Below are 14,725 nucleotides of genomic sequence, written 5' to 3'. Positions count from 1 at the left end.
ATAATAATGTCACAAGGCTGCATGAGAATCACAAGAGAAAAATACAAACTCCGAAGCTCTGGGCAAACGCAAGACACGTATCACGCTATTAGGGTATCTCAAGATGTGCCTTCAGCCACTGGGTACTGCAGCAAAAAAACAAAACAGGGAGCTAAACAGTAAACACTGTTTTCCATGGAGAACATCCATCTGTGTCTCATTATAACGGATACAGGCTGAGATGTCCTAACAACTAACTGTGAAAGTAACGCAGACTTTAAAAGTTCCGACCACCGAAGGGATCAAATTTAAAAAACTCCATCTTTCATACTAATTACAACCACGGCTGAGTTTTCGTGTACATTTGCCTGTAATCACTCTTGGAGGACTCAAAATAGAGTTTCCTTCTAATGAATACGTGTATCCCACCTAAATGATGGTTTCTAATAATCAGGTGATCTGAATTCGATTTCATTTTGTTAAGCTTCCGGGTTTGATAGGCTCTTTTGCTGGTTTTTTTTTTGCAACATAAAGATGAAACCGAAGCCAAAGGATCGTGGTATACAGAATGTAATGAAAATGCTATACATCTTCCCACCACACACACAAATGGAAGTATGTAGGTGGTGAAGGTGTTAACTGCAGTTACTGTGGTCATCATTCCACAATAAATATCCCGATCCCGCGGACCTTCAACCTACACAACGGTATACGTCAATTCGGATTCAATAAAGCTGGAAAATAAGGACAGCCCTACTACACAAATATAGCCATAAACAGAATTGTGAACACATACGTGAAGTGTGGAAAAAGATCATGGTCCTCTTGTTTCAATAACCTCCCCCAACACCTTTAACCTCTCCACCTCCCCTTTTACATTCAACTAACCACTGTAGTAACAAAAACCTTGGGGGCGGGGGGAGGTGTACTTTTTGAATGTAAGTGTGAACACTTAAACTTACAGAAAGTTATGTGTCCCTCAGTAAAGCTGGAAAATAAATCAATATAGGTATAGTCACTATATAAAGAGAAAACTATAAATCTTAATATAAAAATAACAAGTAATATAATCCACAGATTGGATGAAAAGAGGAGGAAGTGATCGGTTTTTTTTGTTTTTTTTTTTAAGTTTTCATACCAAGGAGTTAATAGATACTGTACAAAGTTAGTAAATCGAGGAAGATTTTATGTTATTACTCAGAATTGCAATAATTACCACCAAAAAAAAGAATTTTATACACCTAAATTATAGAAAGAAAAAAGAAAAAAAGGAAACACGGAGGATACTGCCTAACCCAAGACACAAAGAAAACCTCGAAGTCGAGCAAGCAGGGCTTCTAGGGAAACCCACCTGGGCCTGCAGCCCCTCGATCCGAGACGGACTTTCCGCGCGGGCTTCGCACATCCTCCGCCGGCTGGGGCTCTCGGAGAGCTATGCCTGGACCTTCCTTGGATTTGCTCCACACATCACCAAATTTGGCAGACATGCTTCAGAGCCTTAACATTTGGGGGTCAGCCCTCTCCTACTTTCAGGGAAGAAGTCTTTTCATAAAGGGTTTCATCGCCACAGCTCCAGGGAAGGGAAGAGAACGTTTCACTCAAATTCCTTTACCGGAGACCCCCACCTCCCAACTTGCTCCCAGTTTCTCATTAACTTTCTCCACTCTTCAGTTTTTCTGCTTCTCCACAGCCTCCCCCTAACCGCCTCTTCCCCTTCTAATCTCTTGGTGTCAAAAATCAGTGCTGTGCCGAGCCAGGCTGCACTGTCAGCAAGACACGGCCGTGGGCCTCTCCTCCCGTGTCCAGTGGGGGGGGGGGGCACCTCCAGCCCAGCAGGCCCGGTCTGCAGACTGCGCAAACCCAGCTTCCTTCCCCTGCCCTTTCCTGCTCCTCAGAGCCAGGTGTTAAGTGTTGACCAGCACACCACCGGAAAGGCCTGGAAGTTTAAAAAAACAGCTTTTTTAGAACCGTGTGTAAAGGAAGAACATAAAAATGTTTAATGAGAACAAGGCAAGGCTTCTGTTTGGGCTTTTCTTAATTAGTTGATAAAGACGGTTTACCTATTTGACAGGCCAGATAAGGAGCCTCAGCAAGACAGAGCAGTGTTACTATAATACTTTCAAACCAATGAACATGAATGAGGACTGTGTTTCCAGGATAAATGGCATCTTTTCCAATTCCCTTTAGGGTATTTATACGGCATCTTTCCCCGTAGCAGCTCTAAGCTGTACATTAAGGCTAATTTTTTCTTTTTTTTTTTTTCCTTTTCTTTTTTTTGACTCTCTGTACCAAGGAATTTAAGCAAGTATCACCACATTCGCTTCCCGGGACCTGGTAAACAAGAAAACTTTCAGGTTCAGGTAGATCTGCCTCTCTCCTTTCCCCCTCCGCTCCCCTCCAAATCCCAGAAACACACACAAATCATGCTTTTTACTTATTTTCCCCAAAAGTGTATTGATTAAAAAAACTAAAACAATTATTTAGTAGCACCTTTGATCCTTTCGACCTTGCTAACAATTGAATTAAAGCCAACACCTCAGTACACTCAAGGTTAAGTCAACTCATTGTTTCAGGGAACAAAAGACAAATTATCAGACACGAGTATTCTAACGCACGGTAAGGACATTCTAACAAACACAGCCAATTCAGTCTTCCTAGATCAACCAGCTAGTGAATCATGAAACAGAAAGATGGAACAAAAACAAAAAAGAACACTCTTTGAAGAAATAAAATAGAATATGAACTCATATACTCACCAACGTCCCTCTAATTCTTCATCCCACGTCTTTCATTGTATCACTGGTTATCACTCTAAATGTAGTCTATCGATAGTATCAGCATTACTGAATCCTGTCATTATCAGTAACAAGTGGAATAGTTCTGTTTAAAGTTAGAACGCTTTAATGCTTTTAGAACGCAAAAAACGCTTCCTATGTTGTCTATTTTATCTTGCTCCAAGAAAAAAAAAAACAAAGCATGACATAAGCACTGCCAGATTATTCAAGACAGAGAACTGCATTTCTGTCTCACTATTTAGAGTCAAGAAAATACAATTCCTTTCACGGAATAGAGCTTGGAAACAGGCAGAGCTCTAAGTCGCAAGTCAGACCTCCCTGCCATCATGGACCTGACCTTGATAACCAGCAGCTCCTGGCTTTTAAGGTAAGGTGGAGAGCACGAGATGGCCATTAAGAGCATCAGGCTAGAATCAGATACACCCGGGTTGGCATCACAGCTCTCTGATTTTGGACACGTTCCTTAACCTCTCTACAGCTCCGCTTGTCTCTAAAATAGGAAGAGGGGGGGCGCCTGGGTGGCACAGCGGTTAAGCGTCTGCCTTCGGCTCAGGGCGTGATCCCGGCGTTATGGGATCGAGCCCCACGTCAGGCTCCTCCGCTATGAGCCTGCTTCTTCCTCTCCCACTCCCCCTGCTTGTGTTCCCTCTCTCGCTGGCTGTCTCTATCTCTGTCGAATAAATAAATAAAATCTTTAAAAAAGATAAAATAAAATAAAATAGGAAGAGAAATACCCACCTGACAGGGTCCCTGACAGTTTTAAAATAAGAAAATCGACATCAAACACTTAGCGTACCATCTGGTACCTAGGAAGCACCCAATACCCTGGGGTAACAACTCCTCCCTGTCACTACCCAGTGTTACTGCTTTTGCACAATATGCCCCAACCACCCAATTGCCTTGAATATACAATGGTGTAGGCCAGAGCTTCTCAAACTTCCACACGCACACCAAGCACCTCGGGATTTTCTTAAAAATGCTGACTATGATTCCAGAGATCTTCTGTGCGGGCCTGAGAGGCTGTAGTTCTAGCCAGCTCCCAGGTGATGCTGATGAAGCTGGTCCGGGGGCCACACTTGGGAGTATTAAGGATTTGGCCCACCTGGGTATTCCCCACCACCACTTATGCATTCCACACAAACACACGTGCACACCCGGGTCTAGCTAGCGAAAAGGTGAAACACTGAATCCACAATCCGGTAACACCTTCCCTGTAAAAACAGAACTCTTTCTTTAAAAATGCGAAAAGCTATGAACCACTCGGGATGATTGCTAAATATAGAATACGATTATAAGAAAGGCAAGGGACTGCTTCACCTGGGGGAAGAACTTGCGTTTTTGAATCAGGCAGGCCTGGGTTCAAGTTCTAGCTGCACACAGCAGCTGTTACTGTGGCTTTGGGTTAATTACAGACCTCCTTATACACTTCAATTTCCTTATTGGTGAAATGGGAATAACAGTATTTATAAAATATAAGATCTCAAATTAGCAGTTGTCTCAAAAATAATTACTATTTATAAGTATATCCCATGGCTTGACACGTAGTAGGTGCTAAGGACATGTCAGCTGCCTTTCTGCTTCCCACTGCACTTTTAATGACTTGCTAATATAATTCTGACTTGCTTTCTTTCACTCAACTTGGGCCCCTTCTCTCTTTAGCAAACTATCTGAAGACCCGCCGCTACCAAAAGTCTTTTTCATGCTAGTTCAAGCTGGCAGCTTTAGTAATTTCCCAAGCGAAAGAACCTTATTTCCTAGTATGTTCTACTAATCCTCAAGACCTACGTCTGGAAGAAAACTATCTGTTTTCCACACGGCTTCTCTCTACTCTAAATCCTCGCAGGCTCTTTTTCTTACACAGACACAAAAGGGAACGGAGCAGAAGTCCTGGCCATCTTTTTCTCTGTCCCGAAAGAGACTGTAACTATCTTTTTCAATCAGGGCAACTTATTGTGAGAAACCAGCCACTCACTCCAAGCTAACTCTCTGTATTCACTTTTAGTTCCAAACACTGAAATGGCTTCTATTTCTTAAGGAAGCTATAAAACACACACACACACACACACACACACACACACACACACACACATTCACACCCCGCCCCCTACAGTTTTGCTGTCGTTTCCTATCACCACGTAAAAATGATATGATGCCATAAACATCAGTTGGCCAGTTAAACTCTGTTCCCTCCCTGACTCACCACATTATTGACTGAGTGCCTGCCATGTGCCTTGCACCATGTCCCATGCCAAGTATACACTGGTGCCTAACAGACATGACCCACACCCTTGAGGATTTAACTATCCTGACCTTCACTAATCTTATTCCTAAAACCAGGCCACATCACCAGAGCCCAGGGCAGAGCAGGACAACTACAGGCTGCGTGTAAATAAGCCACAGCAAAACAGAGATCAGCTCTGGCCACAATCCACTGAGGACATGCATCGGGGAACTACCAGATGAAATCCACAAATATGAGCCATCTCTGCTAGACCCCCAAACAGTGGCCAGTCCTGCCCACCACTTGGTCCCGGCGGGAATGGAGCGGCGGCCCCTTGGAGACACAGATCCCACAGCATCATTAGTGTGAAAAGATGTTCCCACAATCCGCCCACCTCTTCTTCCTGACCGTGAGCACCTCGACAGGCTAAAAGCTATCAGAAGCTTTCCGAAATTCACCAGCACACTGAACGGCACGCAGTGGGAACATTTCACCAGCCACATAAACCACATTGAGTATCTTGATGCCTATTTGCAGCTATAATACTTAATTATAATGTTTAACTATAATATTTTAAAAGAGGGGTGCCTAGGTGGCTCAGTTGATTAAGCCTCCAACTCTTGGTTTTGGCTCAGGTCGTGGTCTCAAGGTCATGAGATCTAGCCCTACGTCAGGCTCTGTGCTCCACTAGGAGTCTGCTTGAGGATTCTCTCCCATCCCTCTGCCCCTCCCCCTGCTCTCTCTCTCCCTCTTTTCTCTCTCTCTCTCTCAAATAAATAAATAAATAAATAAAATCTTTTAAAAAGTAAAAATAAGATAAAATAAAAAACAGGGGTGCTGGGCAAGAGGAAATCAGATTTTCCCCCATCTTCAAGTCTGTTAAAACTTCTTCAAGCTGAGCTCTGTCCATTACAAGAGTCGTCGTATATAGAAGTGGTCCTAATAGAATCCTGTTAAGAATTCATATAATGTAAAGAGCATCAGAAAAATGTAATCAAAATATATGGAAATTATGTGATCAGATAATCAGTAAAACCTTCAGATGCAGATTAATTTATTGTTCACATTGATGAGTCTAATTATGTCTCTGAATTGCTTTTACAGACGCCAGTGAACAAAAGGAAGATCCCTCTTCATTACGTGAAAACACACTAAGCCTCCTCAGTTATGTTAAACTGGGAGATGAAAAGATACCTTTTACTTTTCTCACCATCACCAAATATAATAATCCTGCATCAATCATGGAGAGGGCACGTGTAAAGGGAATGCCATCTTGGTAAGAGAGGAGGGCACATTATTCCCGACGATCTTCCAACAGGTATTTGAAAGAGGCCCAAAGCCCTCTCAATATTTCAAACCAACAGGTATGAGTCAAGGATGAAGCAAGGCTCAATTCAGAGCCATTTTCTAAGTAGTCTGGTTTAAAATCCAGGGGTAACCACACCTTCTTCTATAGATAACAACTTAGGTAAAAATTACCCATCGGCCTTCTACAAAGCAGTCTGAAATGTCTTCTAGGAACCAAATGAATATTTCAGGGTTAATAATTCAGGCAAAAGCTTTACTTGTCCTGGCTGAACTAATACGGGCCTGGACTCATTTCAACATTCCTCTGCTTCACTTTCCCTGAGATAATTCTGAAGATGGTACAACATATTCATATTTTAATGTTTTGTTTGTTTGTTTGTTTTTAACTGAGCTTTATGCCCAACGTGGGGCTTGACCTCAGGACCCTAAGATCAAGAGTTACGTGCTGTACCGACTGAGCCAGCCAGGCGCCCCAACAACTTCAGATTTTAGATACGTGATTCCCAGAGTGTAGGAGTCCCTGCCGATGGGACTGCAAGATGATTTTAGGTGATACACAGACTGAGCCTGGAATAACGCAGAACCCCCCGCAGGAAAGGTGGATACCTCTCCCTTCCCTTCTCTCTCTCTAATAAAGTGAGCTCCAGCCCCCTGTCTCTCTGACCTCTCTCTTTCTCTCTCTTTCAGTAAAGCTACCGCAGGCCTCTCATGCAGGGGTTTTGGCAGGCATTGGCATCTACTTAGGATTGAATGACACTGTTTGGTTTTCATCTTTTAACTTTTAGTGGATATCTCTACTATTTGTGGCACATCAGAGTTTTCCACTTAAGGTGGTGATTAAATGTTTTCTTTTCAAATACATTTATTTTTGGCCAAAAAAGTGAAAACATGCAAAAATAGAGGTGGAATACAATCATGGCACAAGGCAGGAATGACTGACAGTTGGGAAACACTAGCGTATGGATTCAGATGGACTGTTTGAATAGGAGCTTCACAACTTACTTTGCTGTGTGACTTGAGGCAAGTTACTTGAGATCTCTGTGCCTTGGTTTCCTCATTTGTAGAAGAGAGGTGATGAAAGTACCTATTTCAAGGGGTTATCATGAGGATAAAGGGATTATTACAGGTAAAGCACTAATGTGTTACCTGGACTAAAGCAAGAATTCCATATAAGTGAGGTATTACAGTATTTTATAAATATATCCAGGTAAATAATGATATATTCAAACTTGATCCTCTGGCCTGTGAATTATAAGGTAAATAGACTTCTTCATGGACTCCTGCCACAGGTTTAAAAAAAAAAAAAAGCTCCTTCTGTTTTGTTTTGTTTTGTTTTGGGCTAAAAATGCCGCCAATTGAAGACTGTTTCAAACCCATGTGACCCTCTGAAAGAAAATCAAGTGCATGGTCTTGACTTCCATTATAAGTTCCTTTTCTCTCTACTTAAAAAGTCCCAGTGTTTTAATTAGAGTTTAAATTGAGGCTGCCATTCCTTCTCCATACGACACCAACAAAAATGTATTTACAAGCAGGCACGTGGTTCCTCCAACATTTTCACGCTCTCCCTGATTCGTGCAGCATCGCAAAAATTGCTGTTTTCTTGATATTGCTCCAGTAAATGACTTTTTGTTTAAATTATGGCCACATTACAGGTAATGGCTTTTTAAAAATCTGCTTGAATATTGCTATGGTCTGGATGTTTGTTTCCCCCCAATACTGATAAAATCCTAACCCCCAAAAGATGATATTAGGACTATTAGGACGGGGGGCCTTTGGGAGGTACTTAGGTCACGAGGCTGGAGCCCTCATGGATGCGATTAGTGTCCTTATGAAAGAGGCTCGGGAGAGCTCGCTAGCCCCTTCACCCACGGGAGGACACAAGCAGACGCCTGTGATCCAGAAGAGAGCCCTCACCCCACCATGCAGGCTTGCAGCCTCTGGGACTGTGAGGTGTAAATGTCTGCTGTTTATAAGCCACACTTATGGTTTATAAGCCATAAGTCTGTGCTATTTTGTTCCAGCCCCAACAGATGAAGACAGAAAAGCAAACGGGCATCACTATTTATCTTTCTCTTCATATGATTTTTCTCCCTCCTTGGCTCCAGGGGAATTCCTCCCATCGTTCATGTAGTTCAGGGTGACCCCCTCGAGTGAACCATAGAATGGAGTGGGGAAGTCATTCCCTATCAGCATCATATACCTTCTTCACCCCACTCCAGTTTAATGGGCCTTTTGGACCGAAATGAGGAAGGACAGAGACTGCTGCTCGGTGACACTGGCTTAGGGATCCACACGGTCCAGCCACGGTCCTGAAGGCGAGTTCACTCTCTGCGCCTAATATGGCTTCCTGAACAATAAACTTTAATTGTCCCATCGAATCCCACAAATTATCATCTCTGCTAGAACCCAACGAGAAAAGAAGAAGAAACGACCCTGTATCTAACGTGAAGGAAAATGGTTAACAATGAAATTAATGATGATTGCAAATGTAACCTTCAAGATGCACAGAGCCCAGTAATCCCTCCAAGAACAGATAATGCAATCTGATTGCTTCTGAATGTCAAATGTACCTGCAAGAAATAGCTATGTAAATTTCCAGGGCAGGCTCCGCACGAAGAGTCCAAAGTTAATTTTTAAAATCGAAGTCATTGTTCCCATCCCTCTCCATGCTGTCAAAATTAGACCCTTCCTTCTTCCATTTTTTAAACAACTACATACTCACACCCCCGAGGCGGCTCTTCAGCCTGACTTGGAGACAGGACCACGGGGCCAGGCACGTGGGTGCAAACCTCAGCGCTGTGAAACACTGGCATGCTACTTAACCCTTTCGCGCCTTAGTGACATCACCTCCACATGGGATAAGAGCACCCTACCTCACAGGATTGTCGGAAAGGGTTACATTTATGTCATGTGTCTTCCTCCCTGACAGTTCTAGGGAGCACACAGGAAATGGAGCAATACTGCTGTTCTGAACAGCAAGCGATGCCACAGAGCCTGCCTCCGCACAAGTCTGGGTGCTCAAGTAAATGTGGGAAAGGCTGTTCTAGCTCCTGCGTCTTGCTAGGATCTGGCACAGTATCTGGCATGTGACAGTCGATCGATATTTGAATGACGTCAAGGTTAGCACGCTGATCTGAACATTATTTCCCCCTAGGAAAGGGGGCCAGTGCAAAGCACATTCAGGAACTTTCCATTCTGATGACCATCAGCCCCCTCAAGACCCTGAAGACACCGACAAAATTCACCTGTGCATGCTTAACACCAACGTGTCTAAAGTTTGGGCCAAGGCATTCGTATCACCAACCCAAAGGTGGCACGACTCCTCGCTATTACTCCCCATCCATTCTCTGCTCCGTCAGTAAAACAGCCTCAGGTGCGCTCAGCTAAGACTCCAGCGTCAGGCTCTCTTATAGCGAGCTGTGACCCTGTGACCAAGTGCCACCTGGAACTTCCAGGGAGGCTGCAGAGATGGAGGGGGTGCCTCTCAACAGAGAAGGCTCCTTCCTACGAATTCTCTTTCGCTGCACGTCTGGGCTGCAGCTTGGGTGACCTTGGAAAGGGAAGTCACATGACCCGGACGGTGGGACGGAAAGATGGGAGTCTGGGCTTCTGATCCTAGCAGGAAATCATGGAGTGCCTAACTCTGGTCTTCTTTGCCATGAACTTTCCTCCTGAAGTCGCTGCTGGGTAGCTCAGTGGGTTAAGCATCTGCCTTCAGTTCAGGTCGTGATCCCTGGGTCCTGGGATTGAGCCCCACATCAGGCTCCTTGCTTAGCAAGAAGTCTGTTTCTCCCTCTGCCCCTCTGCCTCTGCCCTCAACTCATGCTCGTGCTCAAATAAAATCTTTAAGTCACTGCTATTTTACATGTTCCTGCTATAAAGTCAAAACTGATACATCGAACAAATAGGGCTCCCAGGAGTGTATTTTTAGGAATCCCTGACCTTACAGCTTCCCAGATTTCTCCAAGCCATTTACCCTATTTTGAAAAACAATCTTTTATTTAAAAAAAAAAAAGGCATTCCTTGAATTTATTTATTTTTTTAAAGATTTTATTTATTTGACAGAGACAGCCAGTGAGAGAGGGAACACAAGCAGGGGGAGTGGGAGAGGAAGAAGCAGGCTCATAGCGGAGGAGCCTGATGCGGGGCTTGATCCCAGAACGCTGGGATCATGCCCTGAAGCGAAGGCAGACGCTTAACGACTGCACCACCCAGGCGCCCCATTCCTTGAATTTAGAAGTAAAGAAACAGTGACCTAATTTGCTATGCCCCAACAATGACGAACACCCACTTACCTAAACTCCCACTTCGCGTGTGGGGGCTTTCGTTGATTATACTAATCATTTCCTAATAAAGAGCAGGGAGCCAACTATCGGGAAGTGAAACTACCCCATGACTTCCATCCCTGCACGTGCACCTCCCTTCCCGCATTGCTCGGCAAGCGCAAACATACCTGGCTTCCCATCTTGCCTCTTCCTTGTGGCCCCTCTCTAAACAGCCAATTATACTGAAATTTATTTGTTTAGGCTTATTCCTCAGGGAAATCCCGCAATTAAATCGCTTCGCCAACAAGGCCAGGAAAACAAATCATTTGTGTTGTGGCTGAGCCATAAGGCGCACATCACAAACACAAGCAGAGGCTGCACAGCTCTGCTCTCACAAAGCCATTTGGGAGAAGATTTTTATGGCAGAAGCTGAAATGTTTCTACCAAAACAACACCTACACTTCGCTAGAGTTATTTTCAGAGGAGAAGGTTTCCCCTACTGCTGTGTGTTGCAATGTTTAGTTAAAAGCGTAGGTTTGCATGCGTCTGGGGCTGCAGCCCCAATGGGGGAGCGTAGCTGCCACTCCTGGCTGGGGGACCGAGGGTAGCTCCCTCAACCTCGCTGAGCTCGGGTCCTCCGAGGGAGGAAGCTGAGCACTCTAGACAGTCGTCCGGGGGACTGGTAAGACACGCTTAGCACGGCAGCTACGTAATGAGTGTTCCGAACATGAGAGCGGTCTTCTTTCTTTTCATAGTTCATGCTAAATGCCTTGAATCGCTTGGGGAATAAAGATACAAGGACCTCAGGTTAAGCCATATTCAAAGATACCGTGTCAACATTAATATAAAATTATACCTGTGGTAACAGTGTATGTCTGTGTACAAGCCATAGAACACTGCTTCCCCGCAGACCATTTACACGGCTCTTCCTGGACCCTCTAGAACAGAGTACGACAAGGAAGTCAATAAAAACTCTGAGTAGCTAAGGGCACCTGAGTGGCTCCGTCTGTTAAGCATTTGCCTTTGGCTCAGGTCATGATCCCAGGGTCCTGGGATCGAGCCCCACACTCAGCGGGGAGCCTGCTTTTCCTTCTCCCCTGCCCCTCCCCCTGCTACTGCTTTCTCGCGCGCTCTCTCTCTCTCGAATAAATAAATCTTAAAAAAAAAAAAAAAAGGACAAAACTCCAAACAGCAAAACTGGACAGCATACAGCCCATTTACTGGCTATATTTAACATATTAATAATGATAAATAAATATTGTGGAGCATTCCCCAGGTCCTGGGCACCCAGCAACCCCACTTCTCGTGGAATAACTATTTATTTATCTTTCACAATTATACCCCCAGAGACGAGCCAGAGACACTGTGATAATGAGACCCCACTTTAGGACTAAAGAACTGATTTCCCTGCTCTGCCGATCACGCAGGCAGGATGCAGACAACTGCCCTCGGCTGAAGAAAGCTGTTCCACTCGAGGTCAAGCACGCACCCTGCAAGTGGCCGACATCAGTCAATAAAGGCCCAAGCTGCTTTGGAGCTCCCTGCGGGGTTGACTAAGGCTTCCGTTAAGACAGCTCTGCAGCTCAACTTCTCCCTCGGCCTAATCCCAGATCCCCCCTTTCCCCTCCTTAGGTGTGGATTTTAAGGGACAGCATAGGGTCTGGATTTACTTTCCATCTTCAGATGAACCTAGTGAGTCTTAGAGAGGTTGAGAAGCTCGGTCACACAGCCAGTGAGCGCTAAGGCTAGGACTGGAACCCAAGCTTTCCGGCACCAGAGCCTAAATCACTCTGTCTACGGCTCATTTGAGTTTGCACTTTTATACCCCATCAAATAAGCTGATCAGGTTGGCTGCTGTCCTCACGGGAGCCTGCAAGAAGTGAATCAGAATGGGAGAGAGTTGTGGGAGAAGGCAACTTCAGGAAACTCGTGAAAGGTGAGCAGGAGACAGAAACTATGTCTTCCAAACCAAGGGCTAGGTTACAGAGTGATGGAATGGCTGAGAGGCCATGGAGGGACCAGGGAGACAGCCCAGACTCCAGCCAACCGTCGAGAGTTGTATGCTTGTCTAGGCCGGAGGGATAAGGGAAGGAAGTGGGGTTTTTAGAGCCCAGAGACTGGGGCCCACTGGTGAAGACTGGCAGAGCAGCACTGGCTTCAGAGGAGAGGGAAGCCTGGTGGGGGCACTAGAGTCACCAAAGAAATGCAGAGACACAGGGAGCAGTACCCTCCTGCCTCAGCCACCAGCCAGCCAGGGAGCAGGGGACCACCGTTCCCTCCAACATGGAGCAGAACCCGAGACGGTCCGGGAGTGGATCTCAGAGCGAGTCAGGGCTTGAGCGGCCCAAAGATACAGCTGATCAAACTGGCAACGAAGATGCCCAGAGAAACGCTCTGGAAGTAAAATACAGGAATTAAAGCAGATCTGTCAAAACCTAGCTTAATGGCAAGTCGTCCGACATCATCAGCAGCCCCGAAGCAAACAAGAACAGCACTCGGGACCCGTCGAGCAGGGCCCTGTACAAGGCATGCGCTTTCTTACTGCCCAGTTCAATCGCTGCGGTCCGAAAGCATGAGGCGGAGAAGTTTCAATGATTCTGTTTCGTAAATCGGGGGAATAAATGTAATATTCTGAAAGGGTTTCCATCATAAAAATAGTGAATTTACTGGATCGTGCTTAAATGGACAGAATTTCACCATCAAGATTCTACTTCTGTTAACAAATTGTTCCCCGCCATTGTGAGCTAAATGAGGCGTTAACGTAGCTCCTATTCTGGAAGGCTAGATGCGCCGTCACGATTTTATCTGCTGTTTGACCAAGCAGGAGCTAGAACACAAATTCTTTCCTCTCTTCTCAGAAGTCCTCCGCTGACTTCTCTGATGCAGCAGAAATTCTCAGGGGAAGGGAGGGGGGCAGAGGAGAGAAAAACTCTGAAAATGAAAACACATTACCCAGAACCTCCAAGAACCTTCGGCAGCACAGATACTAACATTGGAGTGATACAAAGATCAGCATGGCCCCTGTGCAAATTCGTGAAGCTTCCATATTTGCTTTTGTCTAATGTTCACAGGTGGGAAAGCAATGTTCTAATGTTCTAATGTTCACAGATGGGAAAGCAAAGGCTCTTATTTGCGAAATGACTTCTCCAGTTGAGGACCCCTTCCCACTTCAAATTTTTCCTCCATCCCCAACTTCTCATCCAAAAAAAAAGGGTCCCCAGTGACAATATTCAGCAACCACTCAGTGTTTATCCGCTTTCCCCTTCCAAAGACCTCTAACATCTATTTTAAAAATTATTTATATTCTAGTCCCTCCAGAAGAAATGGGATTTGTTCATATATCAAGACTGTGAATAAATTTCAGTCCCTTCCAACCCCATTCTGCCTCACCGTCCCCCTTCCCCCAAAGCTACTCTGACATAATGAAAACCCAAATAGCTTGAGAGATCTGGGTTTGAGACTCAGCTTTGCTTCTAGGAAGCTGTGTGGATTTAGGCTGGTCAGTCAACCTCTCTGGGCCTCTGTTTCCTCATTCACGACATGACGCTACCAGACTAGCTAATGTCCAAACCCTCTCGGCCCTGAAATGATTCCACAGAAAGATAATAAAAGTCCTGTGCAGGACCAGATGAACTCTCTCTCACTTGACATGGTCCGGACATCTGCTGGTGAGATTGCTTATCAAAATTAAAAGTACAATCTGTGGCCATGGCGTAGGGAAAAAAATCTGACCTCATTCCTTGCTCTCGGTTGACTGTGATCTCACCCAGCAATTCTCAAGTTGGGTTCTCGGGTGGTCTGATTGCAAAAAAGAGCCGATTATTCTCCCTCCCTATATCTATGCCTGTGCCATTCACCCTTGTAGTGCCCTCCCACTCTGGGACCAGTCACGTGACTATTTTGGGTCAACGAGATATTAACAAATATCGTAGAAGCAAATGCTTGAAAAGTGCATGCACTATGGCTTGTTCTCATTCTTGCTCCTTTGTCATGGCCAGGAGAACACGCTAGGTCGAGTGTGCTTGACGACGAGAGACAGATGTAGCAGAGATGAGTCGCCCCAGTCTTCCTAAAGCCATCCTAGATCAGCCAACAGCCAGCTGAGCCCCAGACATGGGAGCAAACCCAGCTAAGATCAGAGGGGCTACTTGCCCAAC

At 45.1% G+C, this 14,725-nt stretch overlaps 1 protein-coding gene across 11 annotated transcripts in view; it reads right to left on the bottom strand.

The window, feature by feature from the left end:
• PLCB4 (phospholipase C beta 4) overlaps positions 1-14,725 on the bottom strand; it is a 400,851-nt gene that overhangs the window by 304,582 nt on the left and 81,544 nt on the right. The window contains exon 1 of one of the 11 annotated variants that reach the window (XM_048222093.2): positions 2,736-2,911. The exons of 9 other annotated variants lie outside the window; for them this stretch is intronic. The gene's annotated coding sequence lies outside the window, so the exon portion shown is untranslated. Of the gene's footprint in view, positions 1-1,330; positions 2,704-2,735; positions 2,912-14,725 lie in introns of those variants that run through there. One more of the 11 variants, XM_044385686.3, reaches the window with a different exon arrangement.

This window comes from Ursus arctos, unplaced genomic scaffold (genome assembly GCF_023065955.2).
Source record: "Ursus arctos isolate Adak ecotype North America unplaced genomic scaffold, UrsArc2.0 scaffold_16, whole genome shotgun sequence".
Lineage (NCBI taxonomy): Eukaryota > Metazoa > Chordata > Mammalia > Carnivora > Ursidae > Ursus > Ursus arctos.
This window is presented reverse-complemented; position numbering and strand designations above follow the sequence as displayed.